The following is a 14,724-nucleotide window of genomic DNA, read 5'->3' as shown; positions in this document are numbered from 1 at the left end:
TTGCAGTTGCAGGGTTTTTTTTGTTTGTTTTTTTATGTATTTTTTAATATATACTGTATACTGCAAACTGCACAATTGGTTTGCAGTTGCAGTTTTTTATCCATCCATCCATTTTCTTACACCCTTGTCCCTTAGTGGGGTTGGAAGGGGTGCTGGTGCCTTTCTCCAGCTAACGTTCCGGGCGAGAGGCGGGGTCACCCTGGACAGGTCGCCAGTCTGTCGCAGGGCAGCTTTTTAATTATTCCATCCATCCATCCATCCATTTTCTTTACACCCTTGTCCCTTAGTGGGGTTGGGAGGGGTGCTGGTGCCCATCTCCAGCTAACGTTTGGGCGAGAGGCGGGGTACACCCTGGACAGGTCGCCAGTCTGTCGCAGGGCAGTTTTTATTTATTTTATTTTTTTAATATATACTGCAAACCACTTGTACAATTGGTTTGCAGTTGCAGTTTTGTTTAGTTTTTTTATTTTATTTTTTTATTTATATATAATGCAAACTACAAACCACTTGCACAAGTGTCCACTGCTGTTCTGCATCTGAACCCCCTCAGCCAAATCACCAACAAGACTGGCTACGGATACCGACTCAAGAATGGGGCCACCATTAATGTTACCCTAACCCTCCTCTACATGGATGACATTAAGCTGTACGCCCAGAGCGAGCGAGACATCGACTCACTAATACACACCACCAGGATCTACAGCACTGACATTGGGATGTCATTCGGACTAGAGAAGTGTGGTCGGATGGAGGGAAGGTCGTCCACACAGAAGGGGTCTCACTCCCAAAAGGAACAATAGCAGACATAGAGGACAGTTACAAGTACCTGGGAATACCACAAGCAAATGGCAACCTCGATGAGGTCACAAGGAAAGGAGCCACAGCCAAATACCTCCAACGAATAAGGCAAGTCCTGAGAAGCCAACTCAATGGCAAGAACAAGATCCGTGCAATAAACAGCTATGCCTTACCAGTAATCAGATACCCTGCCGGAATAATTAGCTGGCCAATGGAAGAGATGAAGGCCACGGATGTTAAGACTAGGAAGCTACTAACCATGCATGGAGGATTCCACCCTAAATCCAGCACCCTGAGACTGTACACGAGCCGTAAGGAAGGAGGCAGAGGACTAGTGAGTGTGAGAGCCACTGTCCAGGATGAAACATCCAAGATCCATAAATACATCAAGGACAAAGCCTCAACGGACGATGTGCTCAGCGAATGTCTCAGGCAATGGGGAACAGAAGACAAGGTGCTGGAAGTACCATCATGGGAGGACAAGCCCCTACATGGGATGTACCACCGACAAATAACTGAAGTGGCTGATGTCAGGAAAACCTACCAATGGCTGGAGAAAGCTGGACTCAAGGACAGCACAGAGGCTCTCATCCTGGCCGCCCAGGAACAGGCCCTAAACACCAGAGCAATAGAGGCTCAGATCTACCACACCAGACAAGACCCAAGGTGTAGGTTGTGCAAGGAGGCCCCTGAGACAGTCCAGCACATAATAGCAGGGTGCAAGATGCTGGCAGGGAAAGCATACATGGAACGACATAACCAAGTGGCGGGCATAGTGTACAGGAACATCTGTGCAGAATATGGACTGGAAGCCCCGAGATCAAAGTGGGGAATATCCCCAAAGGTGGTGGAGAATGACCGAGCTAAGATCCTGTGGGACTTCCAGATCCAGACAGACAAGATGGTAATGGCGAACCAACCGGACATAGTGGCGGTGGATAAAGAACAGAGGAAAGCCGTTGTGGTGGATGTAGCAATACCAAGTGACTACAACATCAGGAAAAAGGAGCATGAGAAATTGGAGAAATACCAGGGCCTCAGGGAGGAACTGGAAAAGTCCTGGAAGGTGAAGACCACAGTGGTGCCTGTGGTCATCGGGGCCCTCGGGGCAGTCACCCCCAAACTGGAGCAGTGGCTCAAACAGATCCCAGGAACAACATCAGACATCTCAGTCCAGAAATGTGCAGTTCTAGGCACAGCCAAGATACTGCGCAGAACCCTCAAGCTCCCAGGCCTCTGGTAGAGGACCCGAGCTCAGAGGATGAAACAGACCACCCGCGGAGGGTGAAAAGGGAATTATATATATATATATATATATATATATATATATATATATATATATACACACACACGGGTCCTTCTCAAAAAAGTAGCGTATCGTGATAAAGTTAATTATTTTTCATAATGTAATGATAAAAATTAAACTGTCATATATTTTAGATTCATTGCACATCAACTGAAATATTTCAGGTCTTTTAATGTTTTAATACTGTTGATTTTGGCATACAGCTCATGACAACCCAAAATACCCTTCTTAAGAAGTTAGCATATTTTATTCGACCAATTAAAGAAAAGTGTTTTAATACCTAAAAAAGTCAACCTTCAAATAATTATGTTCAGTTATACACTCAATACTTGGTCAGGAATTCTTTAGCAGCCTTCAATGCGGCGTGGAGGGAATCAGCCTGTGGCTCTGCTGAGGTGTTATGAAGGCCAGGATGCTTCGATAGCGGCCTTAAGCTCATCCAGAGTTTTGGGTCTTGCGTCTCTCAACTTTCTCTTCACAATATCCCACAGATTCTCTACGGGGTTCAGGTCAGGAGAGTTGGCAGGCCAATTGGGCGCAGTAATACCATAGTCTGTAATACCATGGTCAGTAATACCATGGTCAGTGGTTTTATCACTGTGGGCAGGTGCCAGGTCGTGCTGAAAAATGAAATCTTCATCTCCATAAAGCTTTTCAGCAGATGGAAGCATGAAGTGCTCCAAAATCTCCTGATAGCTGCTGCATTGACCCTGCCCTTGATAAAACACAGTGGACCAACACCAGCAGCTGACATGGCTCCCCAGACCATCACTGACTGTGGGTACTTGACACTGGACTTCTGGCCTTTTGGCATTTCCTTCTCCCCAGTCTTCCTCCAGACTCTGGCACCTTGATTTCCGAATGACATGCAAAATTTGCTTTCATCCGAAAAAAGTACTTTGGACCACTGAGCAACAGTCCAGTGCTGCTTCTCTGTAGCCCAGGTCAGGCGCTTCTGCCGCCGTTTCTGGTTCAAAAGTGGCTTGACCTTTGACCTGGGGAATGCAGCACCTGTAGCCCATTTCCTGCACACACATGTGCACGGTGGCTCTGGATGTTTCTACTCCAGACTCAGTCAGCAGTGCACTGCTTACCCCAAGGTCTGGAATCAACCCTTCTCCACAATCTTCCTCAGGGTTCGGTCACCTCTTCTCGTTGTGCAGCATTTTCTGTCACACTTTTTCCTTCCCACAGAGGTACCTTGATACAGCACTCTTCCTATTCGTTCAGAAATTTTTCTTTGTCTTACCCTCTTGCTTGAGGGCGCCAATGATGACCTTCTGGACAGCAGTCAGGTCAGCAGTCTTACCCATGATTGCGGTTTTGAGTAATGAACCAGGCTGGGAGTTTTTAAAAGCCTCAGGAATCTTTTACAGGTGTTTAGAGTTACTTTGTTGATTCAGATGATTAGGTTAGTTGCTCGTTCAGAGAACCTTTTCATGATATGCTAATTTTTGAGATAGGAATTTTGGGTTTTCATGAGCTGTATGCCAAAATCATCAGTATTAAAACAATAAAAGACCTGCAATATTTCAGTTGGTGTGCAATGAATCTAAAATATGACAGTTTAATTTTTATCATTACATTATGAAAAATAATGAACTTTATCACAATATGCACATTTTTTGAGAAGGACCTATATACCTGGGTACCTCTTGAATTGCTACAAAATAAAGCTGTATTTCCCTCAGCTTACTGGCAGCAATGTTGACACCTTGAGATGCCAGGAGACCTAAACTCTGAACATCATGGCATGGAGTACATCCCAGTTTTCCATATCTGGCGTATAACCAATAATTTTAGCTTTTAAACTGGTTATATTGATCCTGTGTCCAGTCAGAGGGATAATCAGTAGGCCAGCATCATGACCCGTTTGTTCTGAAGATCCTGCAGCTTCCACTTCTCTTCCTAACATGGTTCCTCCTCACGCTGGAGGAATCATCGTTCACAACTTCTTCTGTTTGCCAATTGGCCCCGTTGAAATTCTACTGGAGAAACCGAGGTGAGTGGGAGAAATCTCAGATAGAGCACTGAAGGGAGATGAGAATCAAGCTGAATTGCATGGAAAGGGATCTGCCCAGCAAGTTTTCCACAGCGGGTCGATGGGGTAACAGGTCCAGAAGGGAACCAAAGGCATCTCTCCCAGACCAGACTAGACACATAGACCATCTTCATCAGTTCATTTTAAATTCTGAATCGTATTCAAAAATAATCTAATTATTATTAATAATAATGTCACCAAAAGCTGCTACTGCTGCTCATCTGATGGAGACATAAGAGAAGAAGCTACTATTCTTTTAAAAACGGGTATAAACATTTGTTTACAAGTTGGTTTAATAGTTAAAATACAAGAAAAGTGGAAAACCAACAGACTCACCAGTTTACAGGAAAGCATAGGAATGGACTCATTTATCTCCTTCCTTGCTCTCAGCTATGTGGGCTGCTGACGCTGTGCTGCTGATGGTGTCGAGCTCTCAGTTACACAGAAAAAGCTGGAAGACATTATGTTCTGTCTATTGTTTACATTTCTGCACCATACAGAACAAATGTGTTCGAGTGGGTCGTTTACAACCCATCAAATATGGAGCGGCAGCATCATTTCTTTGGGATCATCCTTTATTCTATATTTATGCTAACTTGTAAAATTATTAAACTAAAATTATTTCCTTGTAGCTCTTCGCCAAGCAGGTAAAATTTGTCACAATTTACAACAGCAGCAGCAAATGTTTGTAAGTTGCATTTAATTTTACTTTTAAGATATTTTTAAGTCAAATATGATTAAAAATTTTAAACCTGATAGAATGATGAAAAACCCTACTTAAATTAATGATTTTAATATAACATTGTCAATCTAAACTTAATATTTAGCCATTAAAATCTGTGGTTTTAATCCCTAGCCTCTTGAAATAAACCCTTCTGAAGTCCGTCATGGCGCCTCGAATGATTAAGTGATGGAGTTGCAAAGGGTTAATAGTTTGAGTCATGCAGAACTGATTTGACCGTTTCCATAGCAATGATCAGAAGTAAGATATTCCCCCAGAACTACAGTGAGCTCATTGTAGCTATGACCTCATCTATGACAAAGATCAAAGAACATCTGAGGTTATGAATGCTTGTGTCTCAAAACAGGAGGTCATATCCAAGCATCTCTCTGAGCAATAGCACTGTTTGATTAATATTTTGATAATGCAACAGATAGGATTCTCCACCGTGTTTTTTCCCCTCTCGTTTGGAGCAGGTTATCTTATCACCACAGGAGTAAGAAAACTTTTTAATAAGGTATTTCCTGGGATCACTTTTGATATCAGTAGCTACAAGGATGAGCATGAGTACGATGAATTCGACGCGTACCTGTTCAAGCCTTCCACAACTGTAAAGCAAACATCACAGCAAGCTGCCCCGGCTGGGGCAGCTTGCTGTGATGAAAAGAGACAAAACTCACAAGGAGAAACCCCCGTAGAAGGGATTGCTTTATCAAAAGCAATCCCTTCTACGGCGAGACCGTCTGCCCTTTGCTCGGTCAAGAAAGGGGAAAGAAAACACTTGCGTGTTCAATTCGCCGGTAAGCACAAAGATGAAGAAGATTTTTGTTGTCCGTGTTGTTGTCCGTCATCTTGACGGACAACAAGACGGACATCAGGGCTACTGATATCAAAAGTGATCCCAACATCTGTTGCACTCCCCCCTGATTTTTTGAATGGCAGAGAACTTGGCATGTTATTTCCCCTGGGTTTTGGTATTGGATATTTGATTACATCAGGAATGAGGAACAGTTTTGACAAACAACTTTCTGGTAGCAATTTGGAAAAAATTTGCTTGCAGACATCAGGCCGTTGTGGGAGTTTTCAGAAAGATCGGTCTGATAAAAAAAGCAGTTTGGAGCGGAAAGAAAAAAACAAAACTAGAAGAGAAGAGGAAAGACGGATCTGCTGTGTGAGCTGCATATTACAGTGTTTGTAGTGATTCTTCTGTTCATCGATAGAGAAGATTCATCAGACATCGTCTGACTGCCGAAGCTGGATAAATATTCAACATCACTAATTAGAAGAAAAAAAGAAAACGGATCGACCATCAACTCAGAAATCCGGGATCATAGAGCCGTTAGCGGTTGAGATTCGTTAGCCGCTAACGGTCTCACCTCACTTTGCGAGGAAAAAGACAACAGTCAAGAGAAATTGTTTCTGAGTTGAATATTTGGACATAGCATTAAGAGACGGAAAGATTCTGGTTTAAGCGCAGTGCTGGATGTTTATTCAGTAATTGTTGCTATAATTATCAGCGACGGCGGCGGGAAATTCCGGAAAGGACCAACCGTTAAACATTGTATCAAAGTGAGGACGCCTGAGAGCCGTTACCCAGACAAAGCAAGATTAAAAAGAAACTAATTCATTGCAGGAGATACAACCGGGAGAGATAGAGAAAAGTAAAAACCCAACAGTTGATACCGAAAAAGAGAGAAAAACAGGCGCAGTGAAAGGCAAAACTCAGGTGAGGAGCCAGTAAGATGGCTTTTTAAAACGTCTCTATTTAAACGGGACTCCAGCCTAGTATGAACAACTTCTGAGAAGCCAAAAATATACAGACATTTCGCAAATCTTGCGTGACCGAGAAGCCATAAACTTTATAAAACAACAAAAATAATAACATTTTCAACAGGATACTATTACTCTGCTGAGTAAAACAGCTTGCAAAGAAGAGATGAGCGACAAAGGAAAAAAAAAGAAGAAAATAAGCGGAAGCGGATCATCCATGAATGTCATATTACTATATTGCACTTTGGTCACAGCGTTGTCCCATATATGCGACATGTCAGTCAAAACCTCCACACAGTAATTCAGCGCATAAGTGACAACTGTTTTTCATGGAGATGCAACATGTGTCTCTGTACAGCTAGCTTTGCTAGCATCACGTCCACAGATCTTACCTTTCTTTAAGCTTTCCTTCCAAGTGACGCTAAAAGTTGGACGACCATCTGTGAAAGCGAAGCGCTGCTGATTTTACATGTCGCCATATCTTATGATTTATGCAGCGCTATTATATTACTGACGCTCAGAGGAAACCACTGCGCATGTCTGGAGCTCCGCGTGCGAGTAAAGGTGGAGCCGATGGGTAACAACAGACACTAAGTCACGTTATTGCTTGGATTTTACGGCACCACCTTAAATCCCTGAACTTCACATTTTAACGGAAAAAAAAAGAGCAACGCGACTTGGATGTAACGAGTAACGAGACAGTTTGTAGAAATGTAGTGAAGTAGAAAGTACAGATATTTACTGTAAAATGTAGTGGAGTAAAAGTAGAAAGTATCTATTATTAAATCTACTTAAGTAAAGTACAGATACACGAAAATTGTACTTAAGTACAGTAACGAAGTATTTGTACTTCGTTACTTCCCACCACTGGTTTTTGTGCACAAAACAATTACACAGGTTGAGTCACCTCAGGTTGGCAGCGGAGAGGCCCATGTGGCCGACGACAACTGTTCACATATAATATACATTCCAGCAGAGCCATTCACTCTCTGCACATGCCAAGTACAGAACACCAGATCGGGGCCAAATGGCCGCTAGGCTTTTGTATGAGTTTAACTATATTCCACGGCTGAAACAGTACATGTGCCTCAGCGGAAGCGGTGTGGTGCGGTAACCCAGTGGTTTGAATAAAGTGACTCCAAACACACCACTGACTCCCATCTGCTCACTGAATTCTGATTATAAATTTCCACTGTGTATCAGGCTATAAGCTGTGTCGCTTGTGAGTTTTTCCGCTGGTAAAGACCACCAAGCTGTCAGGCGCTGGCACCCGGGGACAGAACGTTTTTATCTCCTGGCAGAGTGACTCATATTTAACATGCATTTCCTGAAGTTATCACAGTTTTGAACTTAATGCTCTTTCGAAGTTCCGTCTGTCAAAAGCGAGAAATCTTCTTCTGGTGCGGTGGACGTCCAAAAGAATGTCTAAAATAATTAGCGACACCCACTTCTGGTATCTCTGGGACAGCAGGGACGAGCAGACTGAAGAGTGCAGAATGTTGTGACCGTGAAGTGGAACGAGGGAGGGAGGGGGACTGATTGGGCGCCGCTCGCAGAGAACAACAAGGCATCATCACAGCAAGACGTGAAATATCAAATTCAGGGATCAGTGGAAATTGACCCCGGTAAATACATTTATAGCTGTGGGCAGAAATGACGGAGAGGCATTTCTGGCTACTGGCAAAAAATATTTTCTCACTTCCCTACCATTAGTAGTCACAGACTGCAGTGTGTGTAGTCAAGAAATGACATCCGCCAACCTGTCTGCTTGCACTAAAAATCATCAGCAACAAAGCTGCGGGTTTTTTGTTGTTGTTTTTTTTACAACAGAGGTGAGGTAACCATAAAAATGGAGAACATTAATTAAGCGACTTTGTCTCTGGCCTTACTGCAAATGAGCAATGTTAATAATCTTCTTAAAGCACATTGTTCTACAGCATGTGGCTGGATGTGCAGCATTTAGATGCTTCCCTTCTCCAACACCGGAAATCAAATGAATGGTTCATTTCCAGGCCTCTGACTGCCGGAGAGGGGATTGATTTAAGTGTGTTGGAGCCAGGATGCATCTAAAGGTTGCAGGATTGTAGCTCTGGAGGACTGGAACCTGTGAAGTGGAAAGGAGATGATACATAATTCTTTTTACATAGTTTTTAAAACCAAATGTTAAAATAGTGAGAGGCTTTTTTTGGAGGGGGGTGGAATTTGCATGTTCCTCCACCTTGTATAGCTGGGTTCTCTCCAAGTACTACATCCTCTTCGCGGATTAAAAAAAATGCTCTAAATTAACCTTAGGTGGGACTGTCTGCATGCATCGTTGTCTTGCGTTTCTTTTTTTGGTTTGCTACCTGTGCAGAGTGTACCACTGCCTGTTGCTCAATGTATGGACATGTATTATGGTAAGATATTTTTTTTCTTTGATTAAATTTCAAAAGAAAAAGGAGAATTGTTCATCCCCATAAAAATTGCATTGAAACTCCGTTTTCCTGTTGTGACAGAGTAAAATGTGAAAATGAGTTATATGTACATCTTATTTTGGTTTATAGTCCTTTAATTTATATAGCCAAATATTAAAGTATTAATAGAAAATTTATGATTTTAGTCTTTGAAATTTTTTATTTCTTCAGTCAAAGGTGGAAGCTGTTGTTGACTAAAACATCCAGTTAATGAGAGGACTCATTGTTTACATTGTTAGTTGGCTATAAGTTCTTCACTTTGCTTCGTCATGCTGCATTTTACTCTAAATCCACAGATTATCACTCAATTGTTTCTGGAATGTTGGAAGAAGTCGCTCTTGGACGACATTTTGATCCCACTCTTTGTGCATGGCAGTGTTCTTGGGCAGAATTGGGAGTAAGCCCCGCTGCCTTGGACGGAAACCCACACATGGTCTGTATCAGAATGCTGCACCGTTGGCCCGTGGTAGCACTCATCGCTTGTCCTCAACACAAACATTTACGTACCAGAAGGAAATGGACGACACCGTAATTTCAAACTTTACTACCTCTCCTACTGAGGCTTTTGAGCATCTCCAACGTGATTTTGAGAGATTTCGTAGAATCAGATTCATCTCCTGTGACAGAATTGTAACATGTTTAGGAGGAGAAATCAAAAATAAAAGCTTAAATGTTTATAATTTTTAAATGATGTCAGCTTCTTTTTTTTAAGAACTCTTGTACAATGTTGTGTTCTTGTAAAATTAACCATGAAGATATATTATATATGACTCAACGCTAAGCACATCTAGGACAAGAAACAATGTAAAATTTTGTCTCTTAGAAATATTTGCGTTAAAGGAGGAAAAAGAGACATGGTGAGTGGGAAAAAAAAGCGCAGTCGCAGGTAAATCTAGGCATATAATGTAGTTATTTGATGTGACTTTTCATTGTTGAACTACAAGGGCACTATTGCATCTATTTTCTAGTCTTACAGCAGTTGCCGGACTGAAATGTAATAGCAAGAGAAGGTGAGAGACAAAACAGATGAAATCATATCACAGCGCCGAAGTAACTGCTCAAGGCAGTGGTGAAACAGGTACTGTTCCATCCTTCCCACAGAGAAAGGCGAGGGGGAATGACCATTTACACGTTCAAATCCCTTAGACGTGCCGGACTGCTGTAGAGTGCATCCTGCTTATTTTTCTATTTTTTTTTCCCTCACGCACACACACACAAACACATGTGCACGCCAGCGACAGGGGCAGAAACTCCTCTGGCAGTCACTAAGCTCTGAACAGCTCTGAGCACAGCAGGAGGGTTTGGCCCACCTGCACGGTGAGGAGTGGAAATGGAGACAGAAATCCTCCACTGAAACTGGTGAGGGAGATTTTTCTCTTCCACACAAGCGATTTCAGCCATTTGTTTTCGAGGTTTAACTCTTGTTCGGCTGAAAACGAGAACCTTTCACGCTTTTCTCGATGCTCCAAATGCTGAAGAACTCCCAAGATCTGAGAAGGAGGAGGAGGAGGAGAAAGCGCGCCATGCGTATCTCTCCTGGGTCCCCGAAAGACCTATGCAAAATGTAAACAATGTTTGAGCCTGCCTTTGAGCCTTTTTACAAGGGCTCACCACTGTGCAGCGTTCATTAGAGTGGAAATGATATGTGCAAACAAAGAGAGGCGCCCGAGCAGCACACTCTGCTGCTTCTTTTCATCTCCGAATTGCAAATGAACGCAGCCTCCTCACCTGGTCCCTGCAGGCAGTGTCCCAGTGCCTCCAATCAGCGCCGTATTGACAGCAGGCACCGCGCCACAAAAGTGGGAGTGCTAATAGTCGAGGATGATGCCTGATAAACACGTTCTCCACCCGAGCAGCGTCCCGCTCACATTTTCTGTAGGAGTGGCCTGCGCCCAAGGTCAAACCCAAGGAGAAGCTCGGAGAATGCAGCTGCAGGAGATAAAACTATCTCGTCTGTATGCTTTTTCCATTTAAAAGTTGCATCTGTGAATATATTCTAAACTATACAACACCTACAGATTTTGGGGAAATTTCTTGGAACCTCTGATATATATATACTGTATATATCCTGACCAAATATATATTTTTAAAAAATCCAATCTTTTGGGGTCATTAATTCAACTTAAAAGTATTCCATTTTATAAATTCAGTGTTCCAAAGAATTTTAATATTGCATATGACCAATTTTAATACAGAAAATATTTGTTATGATCTACATAATCCATAGTCCTCAAGAAGACAGACATGCCACAGTGAGGCTAAGCTGCAAGAGGTCATTAAAAAAAAAAAAACCTGCCTGCTCAAAGAATGCTGTGTCTGGGCATAATATAAAAAAGTTATGTGGAAGAAAAATGTTGAAGAAAGGTGTAGAAGCAATAAGAAGCCTTAAGAAGATTGTGAAGCAAAGCCAGGGTTTGGACAAGGTGTGGACTGCAGAATAGAGTTGGTTCTTCAAAAGCCGCCACACACAGGTGTATTCAGGGTGTAACATACAACTCTCACATTCTTTATGTTAAGCCACTCCTGAACCTAAGGAAACAGAGGAGTCTCAAATATCAAAGCAGAAAAATAGCTGGTCCAAAGCTATCCTTTTTACATGAAGGTAAGTTCTGCATTTTTTTTTTCCATATCAGTGTACCAGAATCTGGAGAAAGTGTTGCAAAACACAGAATCCAACTTGCTTAAAGTCTGGTCTGAAGTTTCCAGTCTGTGTTGATTTGGGAAGCCATTGTTGGTCCACTGTGCTTTATAAAGTCCAAAGTCAGAGCAGCCCATCTGTGTCTACCAGGACATTTTAAAACCAAGTGGAGATGCTGCTGCCATTTTTCCTGCAGGACTCTGAACCTCCGCACACTGCCAAGTGTTAAAACCAGTACCAGGTTTAATGACCACGGTGTTACTGTGCTTGATTCGCCAACCAGCTGACCTGACCCCCATAGAAAATCTATGGAGTATCGTCAAGAGGAAGACGAGGCACACCGGAGCAGTGAGTTGAAGGTTGCTATTAAATCCATGTGGGTTTCTTCAGCAGTGCCACAGGCTTGATCGCCTCCACGTTACAATATATTAATGCAGCAAGTTATGCACGTATTTCATGAACAATATGATAACGTACTTTGCAGTTATCTACCATTTCTGTTTAGTTTTTTTTAGAAATCCTTTTAAAATTGGAGTAAATGAGAAATGAGTAATATGCAAATGTTTTTTTTTTTTTTATTCCTTAAATAAATTACTTTTGGTTACTAGGAAGCACCTGTATGTAAACATTATCTGCACATCGACATCGCAATGACGAAACAGGAAAACAAACTCAAATGTCCCAGTGAAAAAGTAAATTAACCATACATTCATGTCGAAGCACTTCTTCATTATAGCACACGGCAATCCTGTCCAAAGGCAGCGTTATGCTCGCAGTGCAGCAAGTGTCTGAGGCCCTTCCACAGCACTTAAATAACAGGGAGGGTGGCACCGTAAACACAGGCTTGCTTGGCTTTGTCGAGCTAATGACTTCCTGCTCCAGTGGCTTGTGAAACAGTGTTACAGCCAAAATAAGTAAAATCAGGAGCAGAATTTAATCTGTCACTCAGTGGAAAGCCTTTAAGCGGGGACACGCAGTCATCCAGAGGGTGAACGTAAGGGAGGTGAAATCACAGCAAAAGCTCCGGAGCACAGAGGGAAGCACCAGAACACGTTGTGTATAGGAATGAGGATTACCGATTGGTTGGATAAATAGGGTTATTCTTTGAAGGAAAACACACTTTTTGTGTGTGGGGGTGTGTGTGGGGGTGTGTGCGCGCGTGTGAGAATGTCAACCTGGGCGGTAATCTAAAACCATCAATCCTTTTGGATCTAGGTAAGCTTCACCTATGTAGAAAGAGAGATTGATGTGGAGGGGGAAGACTATGCTTACGCTCAGTTTTTGATCTTCCCGAGTTTGCCCTAAGCTCAGGTTTGAACTGCGGCGCTGTGCAGCAGTCATATTAACAACCCAAATCTCGCAAGGTGGGATGAGTTGCGTTCAGTGTCTCTTTTCATCTGCTTGGAATTAATCATTTCCATGAACCGCTTGTTTCCACTGGGATCTCCCGGGAAAACTGGAGGGGTATGATGAGGCTCTTCTCTAGGGGTGGATGAGCTAAAATTAATCAAACACATCAGGAAGATGTTCTGCCAAAAACTATTCAGCCCCCTTTCTGACCTGCTTTTCCGCAGAAGTTTTCTGAAAGCGGCAAAACGAAAACAGAGGCCCATTTAAAATCATACCTCCGCACAAATATAGGAAATGTGGATCCTGTCAACAAATTACATTTATTTCCTGAAAAGCAAAAATAAATCTAAATCACTCAAACAATAGGCAGCCTGCTTAAAAATAGAAACATTTTTTAAAGTAAAAGTGACTAAAAGCGCATTTTATGCAATGCCTGTAAACTCCATCCTAAAGCAAAGGAAACTTACATTGCCTTCATTTATTTAATGAGTATATTCTAAACATCCAAGATCAAAGTGTTCTGTTTTTTTCCCCATTAATATTCATGTTAGATGGAAAGGAAAACAGAGAAAATAAGACAAAAAATGCTAATAAGTCTTTTCTGAAATGCAAATGGCAAGAACCAGACATACACATATAGTCCAGTGGTGTTTGTCTCAGCAGAGACTAATTGATCCATTTCTACCGCTTAGGAGTTAAAATTATGTTGGAGCGTAATCTAAGCAGGGAGTTTTACAAAATGTCAACAGGTCGAGGCTAATGAGTATGATTAGACAGACGAGGCAAAATATTTCAATGTAATCTTCTGATAAGGTTTTATATTATAGAATGCGAGTTTGAATTTTTGGAAATCTTCATGCAACTTTTCAGTGAGCAGCCACTCTATTAACACTGTGCGCAGCAGCTACGCCCACAAAGGGCACATGGAGGCCCCTGGGGGTCGTCTGGTGCAGTCTGGCACTGGGACATTGGATCCTTTGGGTCCCATGTGTTGTATTGCGAGGTGCCAGAAAACGCACCGTCTTTCAGCACATTTTGTAGATACTCAAATCGAACTGGGAGGTGGGGAGCATGCAGAGCAGCATGACTTTTTTGGTTTTTATTCTAACCATGGTTTTTTTTTGTTCAAAAACAATGTTTTTTGAGTGTACACTATTCAAGATCCTTTAGCACCTGTAATAGTAAGTCACATAAAACAAAGTCAAGTTGCTTATTTTGCGCATTCAAAATGTTTTGTCTATTTTTAATGCAAGTAAATTGAAGAAACTGAATTATTCAAAATTTGATGCAGAACACTAAACAGGATTTAGTTTCCAATATCAAGGTTTTAAAAAATTATTCATTCAAAACTACTAGGGAAGATTCTCTCACACTAATCTGAAGTCCCTTTAATGAGATGTCAGAGAAAGTGCCAGGCATGTCTGAATTGAGTTGATCCAGTAGAGTAACACAGTGCTGCCCTTCCCACACCTGTTGCTGGTCGCTGCCAGTCAGCTGGCTAAAAAAAGGGGCCTCTACACTTTTCCCTTGCTTACAAGACAGACAAATTGGGCTGTTCGGAAATATATTTCATCAAAACACCAAGACAATCCAAGTATGTAGACTAAAGTTATGCCACACTTCACTCCTGTTAAGGTAACAATGTTT

The 14,724-nt window shown here is 42.1% G+C and overlaps 1 protein-coding gene across 1 annotated transcript in view; it reads right to left on the bottom strand.

Moving 5' to 3' along the window:
* Positions 1-14,724, bottom strand: part of LOC103475883 (unconventional myosin-XVIIIa-like) — a 120,552-nt gene that overhangs the window by 21,408 nt on the left and 84,420 nt on the right. The gene's annotated exons all lie outside the window — the stretch shown is intronic.

The sequence above is a fragment of the Poecilia reticulata genome, chromosome 14, assembly GCF_904066995.2.
Source record: "Poecilia reticulata chromosome 14, P_reticulata-male-v2, whole genome shotgun sequence".
Lineage (NCBI taxonomy): Eukaryota > Metazoa > Chordata > Actinopteri > Cyprinodontiformes > Poeciliidae > Poecilia > Poecilia reticulata.
This window is presented reverse-complemented; position numbering and strand designations above follow the sequence as displayed.